Genomic DNA, 14,063 nt, shown 5'->3' with positions numbered 1-14,063 from the left:
TTCCTTTATTTACCTTGTCTAGGCGCTTCATGATCTTGAATACGTCTTCCGAAGCTCAACTTAACCCAATTAAACTCCTACAAATTCATTTCAAATTACTATTCTGTAAAATTAGGAAAAAAAGCACATCTGCTACAAGACCATATGGTGCAATACTACCCCATGAATATACGCTCACATCTCCGACACAGCAAGTATATGCAAAAGTCAACGAGCTTGTATGAAGGCATCACCAAGATTACAGATTTAAGACAAACAGTAAAGTATAAATATTAACAGTTTACAACAAGTGGAACAGTAGAGTTTGTTTTGTGTGAATAAATTCTCCATGCAGTGTCAAAATATTCAGAAATGTGATGGTTCAAATCTCTGAAAGGTTTTGGTGCAGTAAATAAAAGGAAACATTGTTGTTTGGGGTGGCATGGTAGCTTAGCTGTCAGCATATCACTATTACAGTGCCAGCAACCCGGTTTCAATTCCTGCCGCTTCTGGAAGGCGTTTCTATGTTCTATCCATGACCACGAGGGTTTCCTTCTGGTACTTGGATTTCCTCCCATGTTCTAAAGATGTATGGGTCAGTAGGTGAATTGATCACCACTATACTGTATAAGAAAACTTGCCCCACGCATCTCCTTTGAACTTTCCCCCTCTCATCTTCAATGTATGTTCTAAAGTATTAGAAGCTGCAACAATGATCTAGATTTTGTTTTTGTAAAGGCCCCTAGAAAACTTCCTACAATATCCTACCACCGAACACACCTTTACCCACCTCCCCCCAACCCCTCTGTTTTCTGCGGGGATCACTCACTCAGTGATTCCTTTGTCCACTTGTCCCTCCCAACTTATGCCTGCAAGAAGAAGAAATGCTACACCTGTCCATTCACCATCTCCCTCATCTCCATACAGAGCCCCAAAGAGTTCTTCCAGGTGATGCAACACTTAACCTGCAAATCTTCTGAGATCATCTGTTGTATCCGGTGCTCCTGATGTGACCTCCTCTATGTTGCTGAGACCTAACTTAGATTGGGGAGAACCTACTTTGTTGAGCACCTTCAGTCCAACCACAACAAGGAGGATTTCCAGGTGGCCAGCCATTTTAATTCCAATCAAAACTGCAATTCTGACAATTCATTTCATGGTCTCCTCTACTGCCACAATTAGGCCACTCTCAGGTTGGAGGAAGCAACACCTCATATTCTGTCTGGGTAGCCTCCATCCTGATGGTATGGACATCGATTTCTCTAAATTTTGCTAAATTTTCTCTTTCTCCCTTCTCTCTTCTGTCATTTTTCCCGTCTGGCTCCCCTCTTACCACTTCTCTTCTCCTCACCTGCCTACCACTTCCCCCAGTGCCCCTCTTCCTTCCTTTTTCCCATGGTCCACTCTCCTCTCTGATCAGATTTCTTCTCAGCCCGTTACGTTGTCTATCTATCATATCCCAGCTTCTCATTTCATCCCCCCTCCTCCAAGCATCAAAATGTTGACTGTTTATTCCTCTCCAAGGGTGCTGCCTGACCCACTGAATTCCTCCAGCATTTTGTATATATTACTCCTACAGTATTGTAGGAAAGTCTACAGCACATATATATAGTTAGGGTGCCTAAGGCTTTTGCCCAGTGCTGTAGTAATTTTATATATTGTACTGTACTGCTGTTGCAAATAAAAAAAAATGACTTTCATGACATGTGAGTGATGAACCTGATTTCTGATATGGGTCTCAGTTGCGGACTGGGAGTGGGAAGGGGTAGGGAGAGCGGAAATCATGGCTGGGAAAAGGGGAAGGGAGAGGAGAGGGAGCTCAAAGTGCCAGAAAGACATTCTGTAATGATCAATAAACCTATTGTCTGGAATCAAATAACCTTGCCTGGTGTCTCAGGTCTGGGAACCTGCACCATCACCCGCCCCGGGCATTCCTTCTCTGCCACCTGTTCCACATCCTTCCGGTGGCGCTCCACCCTCGCCATTCCCAACATCCTTCGCTCCCACCAGATTTACAAACCTGCTGTCTGCTCCACGTTAACAAATAGAGTACTCGAGAAAATGTCTTAGGCACCCCAGTTATATATATGTGCCTCAGACATTTGCACAGTACTGTACATTAAAGTCTCCCTTAAGTTGTACTTACCCAGTAAACTTGAATAACTGCAAACAATACCTCAGTGATATTTCAAACAACAGGGGGCAAAAAATGTGATCTCTCAAACCTCATCAAAAACCATAAAGGCTTGATATTGAATCATGTATTTTCTGTGATAGTGAACTAATAAAAAATAGATTAGACTGATATTCAGCACACTAAACAGAATTTCAGCAAAACCCAAAGATTCAAGACTACTTGTTTGGTCTTCATGAAGCTTTCAGTTGTTTATAGAGGATTTCTTTGCTTCAATTTTCCTCCACCAAAAATATGGCCAAAGAATTGCAAAAAACTGAGAAGCTTCCAACACATGTTATGATCAACATGTCAGATTGTTTGATCTCTTGCATTAGTTTACAAGTCATTATGCTAACCCAACCCTCAAAGGTAGCTAAAACTTCAATCAAATTAATTATCAGGATGTGCTTTTTGTAAAATACTCTGATTAGTGAGGTCATTGAGTTCAAGGATCCCAAAAGGTATTTTTAAATGTCTTCTATTTGAAACAAGAACGAACCAGAATGAATCTGACAAATGGCTCAGGACAGTTTTGAGAGATGATTTCAATTACTTTAATTGTGTTATTCAAGATTGTGGACTGGAAACTGATTAAAATTAAATATTTGCTGTGATAAACCTATTTTCAGCTGCATTGGGATATCGCTCTGCAATGCTTCAAGGAGTATATTTTAAAGCAAACAATTAGTTGATTTGTGTAGAGGATCGTTGATTGTTTTTGCTGCGTGCGAGACATATTGGGGTCTGCGAATTTTGTTTTATTTTCTTCTTCATGCGGGTTGGGAGGGGGGAGTTGATGTCTTTTCTTTCATCAATACTCATGGTCTTTCTGTATTTAATGGGTATCTGGAGTAGACAAATATCACAGTTGAATCGTACATATATATTTTGAACCTTTAATTTGAACATGATCCCTAAACTTTAAATGATGTATTGATTCGGAAAATGTACTTCATGCAATGGCCTATGTTATGATATATACTTGGCGATGTGCAACTAAGTTGGTGAACTCCTAGCTCTTTAAGTTAAGAAAAGGAGCATCATTTTGTTTGCAAATTGTGGCTGGATGAGTAAATTCTTCCCCACCTATTTGAAATTATGACAGGGTATGAAAGATGTATGAAAGTTATTATAATTTCTTTAGCCAGAGGATGGTGAAACTGTGGAATTCATACCCACAGATGGCTGTGGAAGCCAAGTCATCAGGTACATTTAAAGCGGGGGTCAATAGGTTCTTGATTGGTAAGGGTGTCAAAGGTTACAGGGAGAAGGCAGGAGAATGGGGTTACAAGGGATAATAAATCAGCCATGGTGGAATGGCAGTCCAGGCTCAGTGGTCTGAATGGCCTAATTCCACTCCTTTGCCTTATGGTCTTGTGGTCATGTGAAATTTCAATGGGAACCAAACTACCTTTTGTCATATTTTATGGTCCATGTTATCTTTGAACACCTTCAGCTGGATGTTTTGGGCAAATAATAATGTTTGAAATGGAATTTTATGTCTGTAACATGGTATTCCCATCTTCAATCCTACAAGATTCAAGCATGAAACTTACAACTTACAAAATTCATTACTTCTGCATTCCTTTGCACTTCTCCATGGCTACAATAATAATAGATTTTGTAAAGATGTAGTGTGTCAAAAATAGCAGTTTATTTACTGCTAATAAGCAACTGTCATTTTTAATATAGTTTGTCGTTAAACAATGAGTAGACTGTTCTTTGGTTTAAAATATTGGCTTGTTTTATATGGATCACATTCAGCACTCTCTCAGCTGCATTTTCATTTATGCCATTTATCTTGAATTATTTTGAACACAACAGTCAGATTAACACTGCTACTGCTATTTGTCAGCTGTTTCGAATTTCTATAGACAAAAATCACTTGTCAGAACATTCACTGGCTTTAATGGTGGCTGCAAGAATGGATATTGATTTGATTTGATTTCACACAAGCTGAAACTGTGTGGCACCCTGAATATCATAATATTATTTCTGACTCAGTGTAAATGAATGGCAAATTTATATATGTTTGAAACTAATAGTACTTTGGTCTGAGCTATTAGGAGCAACAGGAATGGGTCCACTGTTTGGATCTCCGGCAATGCCTGTGTGCAACAGGTAAATTGGTAAATTGGAAAAATGGTTTATTATTATCATACATACCAAGGTACAGTTGGTTGGCGTACTGTTCATGCAATTCAGTTCATTACAGTAGTGTATTGAGGTAATACATGATAAAACCATAACAGACTGCATAATAAATTTCAACAGCTGCAGTACAGGTAGACAGGGTACAAAATCATAACAAGGTAGATTGTGAGGGCAAGACTCCATTTTATTTTACGAGAGAACTGTCCAATAGTACAGACAGCAGGGTAGAAGCTGTCCTAATGTCTGGTGGCACGCACTTTCAGGCTTTTGTATATTTTACCTGAAGGGAGGGGGGAGAAGAGAGAATAACCAGGGTACGTGGGGCCTTTGATTATGCTGGCTGCTCTATAGAAGAGTAACAAGTTACCACAGTTGTAAATAATTATCAAAATTCCCATGCAAGCACCATGTGATGCTGAAGGATCCATTCTTAATATGGCGGATAGGAAAATATGGAAGGCAGTGGATGCAGAACCATTAAAAGCAAGATTCAAGTTTCAAATATTCAAGGCTGAGATTGACATATTTTTTGACACTGATTGAAAGATGGTGATCAGTTAAGTGTTTTTGAGACACAGAAGACTGGAGGTACTGTAATTTGGAGCAACAAACAATCTGTTGGAGGAATTCATTGGTAGAGCAGTATCTTGGAGACAGACTGTGGGGAGAAAGTGTTGACATTTTGTGTCTTTGTGGCCTGAATCCAACCATGATCATACTGCATCACTGAACAGACTCAAAGGCTGCATCTATTTCTTATGTACATTACCAAATTTGATCCTGCTATAATCATTATTATGTTCTCAATTAAGTTTCACTCTCAGCATACCAATGAAAATAGAAAAAAATATTGAGCTATACTTGCATTATACAAAGCAAATTTCTAAAAAATGAATCTTTTATCCATCAATGGTAGCACTAGTATTATAATTTCCCTACCTTCACATTAATCACTAGTCCAGAACATTGCTAAGCAGTGTTGACATTGTAATATGTATTTGTAATATGGAGAGGTGAAGCCCCAAGGATTTGCATTGGAGCTGTACAGCCAATGTCCAGATGATTGAGAGTCTTGGATGATTTATTCATTCTATACCCTGTCAAAAACAAAGTTACACTAATGCTCTGAACTACTTTTAGTGGTTATAAATATCCCAGTAATGTGAACTTGATATTTAATGACCACAGATTCACTGTTGAAGGCTCAAGCTCAATTATCAGCTGTTCCTTCAGGCGGACTGTTTCAGAACCCCTGTGCCATTGGCATCAACCCAATAAAATGGAAAAATCAAGTGGGCATCTTTTCATCCAAAAGCATTTGAAATCTATTGGGCAATTACTATCGCATGGCCTGGGGAAGTGTATAGTTCTTACTCCATTCCTGAAGGTGAACACTATTCAAGACAAATCAGCTCACTTCAATGACACCTCATCCATCAAGCTGGTAAATACTCTTTCTTCATTCTCCATTACAATTAGCATGGCAAGGCTGCTATACAATATGTATTACTGCATCTCACGTTAGCTTCTCAAAGAGTATCTCTAAGATCAATTAGCTCTACCACGAGGAAAGCTAAAGGGCATCAGATACGTGGGTGGTGTCAAAAAAGTGAAATTCCAAGTTCACTCTTAGACATCCCTGTTTCAAGTTGAAAATATATCACTTCCTTTATTGTCCTGAGGTTACACCTACTCAAAATCTCTCCTTCGGTGAACAGTGGGGTACCCTTCATCATTCAAAAACCTGACTTATGAGTCTTTGTGCAGGATAACTTGCAGGTTGACTGAGTGGTTAGGAAGGCAAATGCAATGTTAGCATTCACTTTGAGTGTACTGGAATATAAAATGCTGAGACTTTATAAAGCACTAATCAGACCTCACCTGGAGTACTGTGAACAATTCTGGGCTCCTTATTTAAGAAAAGACATGGTGACAATGGAGAGGGTCCAGAGGAGGTTCACAAGAATGATTACGGGAATGAAAGGGTTAATGTATGAGGAACATTTGATAGCTCTGGGCCTGGACCCGCTGGAGTTTAGATGAATGTGGCAGGATATTGTTGAAACCTATCGAATCTTGAGAAGCCTAGATACAGCGGATGTGGAGACAATGTTTTATATAGTGGGAGAATCTAGGACCAGAAGTCACAGCCTCAGAATGGAGAGACATCCATTTAGAACAGGGATAAGGAAGAATTTCTTTAGCCAGAGGGTAGTGAATTTGTTGAATTCATTGCTAGAAATGGTTGTGGAGGCCTAGTCACTGGGTATATTTAAAGTGGAAATTCATAGGTTCTTGATTAGTCAGGATGTAAAAGTTATGGGGAGAAGCCAGGAGCTGTCACGGCTAGACTGTGCAACAGTTTTTTCCTCCAAGCCATCAGACTCCTCAATACTCAGAGCCTAGACTGACATCTACATCATTTATTATTATATTGTAATTTGTCCTCTACTGTGCCTATTGTCTTGTTTATTAATTATTGTACTGCCCTGCACTGTTTTGTGTACTTTATGTAGTCCTGTGCAGGTCTGTAGTCTAGTGCAGTTTTTATGTTGTTTTACGTAGTGTAGTGTAGCCTTGTGCTGTCTCACATAGTCCAGTGTAGTCTTGTGTTGTTTCATGTAACACCAGAGTCCTGGAGGAACATCGTTTCGTTTTTACTGTGAATTGTACCAGCAGCTTGTGGTCGAAATGACAATAAACTTGACTTGACTTGACTTGACTTGAATGGGGTTGAGAGGGATAATTAAATAGTGGAGCAGACTAAATGGGCCAAATGATCTAGTTCAGTTCCTCTGTCCCATTGTCTTATGGTTTTTAAACAAAAACTGCAGTTGAAAGTGAGTGATTATGATTTTTTCAAAGGTGTTTAGGGATGGGATAGACATACCTGGTTCATTTTGTAGAGCCACTGCCTTACAGTGCTAGAGGTAAGGTTTAATCCTGACTTCCAGTGCTGTCTGTATGGATTTTACATGTTCTTTATGTGAACAGATTGGTATCCCATTTGCCTTGATGTGCTGGTTGTGGATTAGTTGGCCATTTTTCTATTGACCCATTTGTGTGTTAGAATCTGGTGCAGAGCAATGGGAATTCCAGAAGAACAAAATAAGATGTCTGTGTGATTAGTACAAATGGATACCAAAGATCCCATTTCCATGCCATTTGACTGACTCCTTGATTGTTTTGAGATTGAATAGTCATAAATAGATAAGAGCAGCAATCAAGAACTGCAGTAATTTGTAATGATAGCTCAGCATTATCTACTCAGCAGTAATGGACTGGTACTGGTGGGTATATTAGTGATGTTCACATCCTGTAAGTAAATCATAAAGTACAATAGCTACCGAAACCAACTATTGTTACATTGATCCTAACACTCTCAACGTTCCCTGACAATAGCCATGGTAACCAACTACTGACTCACCATCTTAAAGCAAAATGTAAACAGATCAAAATCAACTCAAAGAATGAACAAAGAAGGAAGAAATCAATTTTTGTAAACTTAAAAACCATGCAAACAGCAAATTTCAGAAGGCCTGGAAGAGATCCATGAGGCAGAATATTCCACATAGGGAACCTTTTCCTCAAGGAAACACTGAAATGACAGAACTTCACAGATGAAGCAGTACTACCAATGTTGAAACAGAATAAATAATTATAAAACATATTCAGATGGAACATAACAGATTTAAAGAAAGAAATCCTGCTAACATTGAGGAAGACCACAGCCAGAAGTCATCACAAGTATGAAAAGATCGGGCACCAAGATTCAAGAAAATTGAGTTATTGTGATTCTCATTTAAATCTCTTCAGTTCTGATCCATTGTTTCATGTTTGTCCCTTTATTATAGTTTTTCACCTTACAGCAACTTTTTATCACTAATATTGCCTGCTTTCCATTCTATTATAGACGTTTCACTTTTGTTCTTTCCTCCTCCCCCCTTCTTTTCCATCTAAGAGTTCTCTTACTTCCCCAGCTCTTATTGAAATATCCCTGACCTGGAACGTTAACTCTTTCTTCACAAAGGTTGCTCAGCTTGCTGAGAAATCCCAGGGTTCTTATTTCTACTTATTTTAAACAATGGCCATGGACTGTTACGGAAACAATCTGTTAGTAACAAATGTCTTTGAATCAAATACAAGTAAAAGGTAGCCAAGAACCAAGAGTGTCAAACACTCTGATACTTGAGCACCCCATATGCCTGCACACCAGTTTTTTTTTAAGCTGATCTGTCTTACAATTATATTTTGAACAACTTTCACCATCCTTGAATCCTGCTGCTTCATACATTTCAATGTCTTTATCAAACAAAGCCTGAATTAAATTCAGTAAGTGAACTTAGTTAGCTCCATCACGGGCATTAGCCTCTGTAGTATCCAGGACATCTTTAAGGAGCGATGCCTCAAAAAGGCAGCACCCATCATTAGGGAACGTCCATCATCATCCAGGAAGTGCCCTGTTCTCATTGCTACAATCGGGAAGGTGGTACAGAAGCCTGAAGGCAACCACTCAATGATTCAGGAACAGCTTCTTCCCCTCTACCATCTGATTTCTAAATGGACATTGAACACAAACAATACCACACTACTTTTTTTATTTCTATCATTGCACTACTTCTTTGATTTAACTTTAATATACTGCATATATATTTTTCCTGTAATTCATAGTTTTTTCTATTATTATATATTGCATTGTACTGCTGCCACAAAGACAACAAATGTCACGACATATGCCGGTGTTAGTAAACCTGATTCTGATTTTGATTCTGAAATCTTGATCTTCCAATCTGCCTTGCTTTGGTCCATGCACTTTACTTGTCTACTTGTCTACCTAGGTGGGTTGGCAAGTTTGCAGACAGCACAAAGGTAGGTGGTGTTGTAGGTAGTGTAGAGGATTGTAGAGGTAGATAGGGGAGTTAAGAAAGCTTATGGGGTGTTAGCTTTCATAAGTCGAGGGATAGAGTTTAAGAGTCGCGATGTAATGATGCAGCTCTATAAAACTCTGGTTAGGCCACACTTGGAGCACTGTGTCCAGTTCTGGTCGCCTCACTATAGGAAGGATATGGAAGCATTGGAAAGGGCACAGAGGAGATTTACCAGGATGCTGCCTGGTTTAGAGAGTATGCATTATGATCAGAGATTAAGGAAGCTAGGGCTTTACTCTTTCAAGAGAAGGATGATGAGAGGAGACATGATAGAGGTGTACAAGATATTAAGAGGAATAGATAGAGTGGATAGCCAGCGCCTCTTCCCCAGGGCACCACTGCTCAATACAAGAGGACATGGCTTTAAGGTAAGGGGTGGGAAGTTCAAGGGGGATATTAGAGGAAGGTTTTTTACTCAGAGTGGTTGGTGCGTGGAATGCACTGCCTGAGTCAGTCGTGGAGGCAGATACACTGGTGAAGTTTAAGAGACTACTAGACAGGTATATGGAGGAATTTAGGGTGGGGGTTATATGGGAGGCAGGGTTTGAGGGTCGACACAACATTGTGGGCCAAAGGGCCTATGGCCTATGTGGGCCTATGTTCTACACTGCACCCTCTCTGCAACTGAAACACTATTCTGCATTTTGTTTTTCTAATTACTACCAAAGAGCAGTAGTGTGATCTTTCTGGATGGCATGCAAAATAAAAGCTTTTCACTATATCTCTGTGCATGTGACAATAATAAATCAACATTGATCTTGGAAAATTGTATTGTTCGAAGTAAACTGATTATCAAAGTGCATATGAGTTTCTTGCAGGCATACTCAGTAAATCTAAAATAGAATCAATGAAAAACCATACCAGCCTGGACGTTCAACCAGTAGACCACAGCTTACTAAAAATAAATAAATTACTAAAATAAGTAAAAGCGAGGAAAAAAGAATAACAACGTAGTGTTGATATGTTCATGGACCGTACAGCAATCAGATGGTGAGGAGGAAAAGCTGTTTCTGAGTGTGGATTTTCAGGTTCCTGTACCCCTTCACTGATGCTTGTAACTAGAAGAAAGCATTTCCTGCATGGAGATGGTCCTTTGTAAGAAATACCACTTTTTGAAGCACCACCTCTTGAAGATGTCCTCGATTTGAGAGGGTTGGCACATGAACGACTGAGGATTTCCAGTTGGAATCATTGGATGACAGCTGCAGTGAGTATAAACTTACTGTAGCTTTTGGGCTTTCCATAAACACCTACCCCTGGATTTTCTGGGCAGTGATTTCAGCAGCAGTAAGGAATTTGGGAATAAAGTAGTCAAAAGAAAAGCCATTTGATTCAATAAGTTCCTTCCTTCAGACAGACCACACAAAGACTGTATTGTTAAACTCTTCTAGCTAGCTGTTTTCTCTATGGGTATGAATGACTACAGGTAAAACCTTTGAGAATAAAAATTCTGACCTCAAAAAATAATTGAAGAAATGTTTTGGGACCTCAATCTTGCAGTAAAACACAAATTATTCAACATCGGTAAGTGCATTTCACAGACAGACATCCCATAGTCCCATGACTTCATTAGTTGAGTTATGAGATCGTTCACAAGTGAACTATTTTCTGCATTCCACTCACTCAAGCAGTGCCCTCTATGTATAGTATATATCCTTATTAAAGAGTGGCATTAATCAGTTGGATTTATTTAATCTCAGATTTGAAATCTGTAGTTAAGGCAAGTCCATAGGGGTAAAAAAATCATTCACAGTCGCAAGTGCTAAGTCTGTGATATAGTACCTCAGCTCTGCTAAATTCTGCTTTGGAAATTCAGTTTAAATGAAGCAGAGAGCAAAGTGCAGCAATGTTATATTGTTCAGGTAACTTGTGCAATAAAGGATGTATTTTCATTCCAATTATCTGTCAGTGGCTCTTTGCCATCTGAGTATTCACTGGTATCAGAGCCTGGCTGAGATACTGAGATAGTGCTGAGTTATGAACTGCAGATTTTGATGTACTCTAGAATCAAGGTCTCTTTGGGGGCTTTTGCTTTTGCTTGCATGCTGGGGGATGGTGTTGGGGGAGTCAGTGCTCCTGCTGGTCTGGTGGGAGGGAGTGGGGCTTTGGGGTTCTGATATTACTATCATTTTTCTTTGAGGTTTCGGGTTTCGTGTTTCGTGGATGTCTCTGTGAAGAGTAAGAATTTTAGGTTGTGTATTGTATACATTCTCTGATATTAAATTGAACCATTTGAGTACATCAGCAGTTGTGTATCCCATGTTCCTCTGCATCGATAAACTACCTGTATAAGTACAAACCCCATTTCCAGAAATGCAGTAAAGACAAAATATCTGTGATATGTTAATTCATGTGAACCTTTATTTTAACTGACAAAAGTACAAAGAAAAGATTTTACTGACCAACTTAATTGTATTTTGTAAACATACACAAATTTAGAATTTGATGGCTGTAGCACACTCAACAAAAATTGGGACAGAGGCATGTTTACCATTGTGTTACATCACCTTTCCTTTTAATAACACTTTTTAGTCATTTTGGAATTGAGGATACTAACTCTAGTAGATTTGCAATTGGAAATTTTGTCCATTCTTGCTTGATATAAGACTTCAGCTGCTCAACAGTCTGTGGTCTCCATTGTCTGATTCTCCTCTTCATGATGCGCCATACATTTTCAATAGGAGATAGATCTGGACTGGCAGCAGGCCAGTCAAGCACACGCACTCTGTGTCTACAAAGCCACGCTGTTGTAGCCTGTGCAGAATGTGGTCTGGCATTGTCCTGCTGAAATAAGCATGGACGTCCCGGGAAGAGATGTCGCCTTGATGGCAACATATGTCTCTCTAAAATCCTAATATACGCCTCAGAGTCAATGGTACCTTCACATACATGCAACTCACCCATGCCGTGGGCACTGATGCACCCCCATACCATCACAGATGCTGGCTTTAGCACTTTTCGCTGATAACAATCTGGATGATCATTTTCATCTTTGGCACAGAGAACTCGATGCCCATTTTTTCCGAAAACTAGCTTAAATGTGGACTCATCTGACCACAGCACATGGTTCCACAGTCTTTTGGTCCATCTGAGATGAGCTCGGGCCCAGAGAACTCGCCGGCGTTTCTGTATAGAGTTGATGTATGGCTTCCTCCTTGCGTAACACAGTTTCAAGTTGCATTTCTGGATGCAGCAACGGACTGTGTTGAGTGACAATGGTTTTCCGAAGTACTCCTGAGCCCAGGTGGCTATAATTGTCACAGTAGCATGACGGTTTCTTAGGCAGTGCTGCCTGAGGGCTCGAAGATCACGCGCATTCAACAGTGGTTTCTGACCTTGTCCTTTATGCACTGAGATGTCTCTGAATTCTCTGAATCTTTTCAAAATATTATGTACTGTAGATGTTGAAAGACCTAAATTCTCTGCAATCTTGTGTTGAGAAATGTTCCTTTTGAATTGACTAACAATTCTCTCATGAATTTTGGCACAAAGGGGTGAGCCACGACCCATCCTTGCTTGCAAAGTCTGAGCCTTTGATGGACATTACTTTTATACCCAGTCATGATATCTCACCTGCTATCAATTAGCCTGCTTAATGTGGAGTCTTCCAAACCAGTGTTACTTGAATATTCTGTGCACTTTTCAATCTTATTTTAACTCTGTCCCAACTTTTGTTGAGTGTATTGCAGCCATCAAATTCTAAATTTGTGTATGTTTACAAAATACAATTAAGGTGGTTAGTAAAACTATTGAAAATCTTTTGTCAGTTAAATAAAGGTTCGTGTGAATCACAGATTTTTGTTTTTATTGCACTTTGTAAAATATCCCAACTTTTCTGGAAATGGGGTTTGTAGATCAAGATTATGGATGGTACCTAAATTGCAAATGGAATTGTGGCAGGTCTATATCACACTGCAGCAATACAGTACTTCTTAACAACTCAGTTGTTTGGCACTGGAGACCTAATCTGTTTCCCTTCCCTGCCTTACTTCCAGCATCTAAAGTCCACACTGGACCAGATAAATCCGTAACCGAAGCTTTTTCTCTTCGTTTTGACCCTCCGTCCACACTGAAACGGCGTTCTCCTCCCCTGAAAACAGAGTTTTTCCTATAACACCCTCCAGACTGTTTAAATCTGAAAATGCCAGTTGGCCGTTGTAGTGTGTACGGGGTAACTGGCAAATTTTAAAAACGCTGTCATGACATGCCGGAACAAATGGTGGCCGCAGCGCAGCATTTCATTGTTTTCTTGAACACAACCTCCCACAACAACAATATCTGACAATAGATGTGTAACATCCTAATGTAACATTGTATGGAAATACAATTATCTTGTATTTGATGCAGCCATGTTTTATACATTTAATATTGAATGCTTGTGCAAACATTCAATAGATGCAATTGTCACTTTTGCCCAGTAACTCGTTTTATTGCACATGTTAAATACAGCAAAATAATACACAAAGACGTGGCAAAAGTAAAGGCAAACAAATGAGGTGACAGCAAATTTCACTTTTGCCCAGTGACAAGCCTTATTGCATTTAGTTGTAGCTGTCGTCTCTTTCATTGGTGAAGAGACTATGGCTGTAGGAAAAGCTTCTGGACAAGCACGGCACCAAGTCTTTCATTTGGCAATTTCTTTTTAAGTTTTTCTAGTCTGTAACTGGACAAACGTGCATCAAGTATACCGTTTCCTCTTCGCTTGTTTTCTGTATGTGCTGCGCATGCCCAGTAGGAGGAGATTCGTTCAACTATCCGTCTTAAATGTGGACGGAGGTATTTTCAAAAACGCCTGGTGTGGACGCCTGTCGTTTTTAAACAAAACC

General features: G+C 39.6%; 1 protein-coding gene and 1 long non-coding RNA gene across 5 annotated transcripts in view; one reads left to right on the top strand and one right to left on the bottom strand.

Moving 5' to 3' along the window:
• Positions 1-14,063, bottom strand: part of LOC140197572 (teneurin-3-like) — a 2,811,066-nt gene that overhangs the window by 1,385,994 nt on the left and 1,411,009 nt on the right. The window lies entirely within an intron of this gene.
• LOC140197198 (uncharacterized) overlaps positions 1-14,063 on the top strand; it is a 54,761-nt gene that overhangs the window by 11,312 nt on the left and 29,386 nt on the right. The window lies entirely within an intron of this gene.

The sequence above is a fragment of the Mobula birostris genome, chromosome 5 (genome assembly GCF_030028105.1).
Source record: "Mobula birostris isolate sMobBir1 chromosome 5, sMobBir1.hap1, whole genome shotgun sequence".
Taxonomy (NCBI): Eukaryota; Metazoa; Chordata; class Chondrichthyes; order Myliobatiformes; family Myliobatidae; genus Mobula; species Mobula birostris.
The sequence above is the reverse complement of the archived record's forward strand: the minus strand, read 5'-3'. Positions and strand labels throughout refer to the sequence as shown.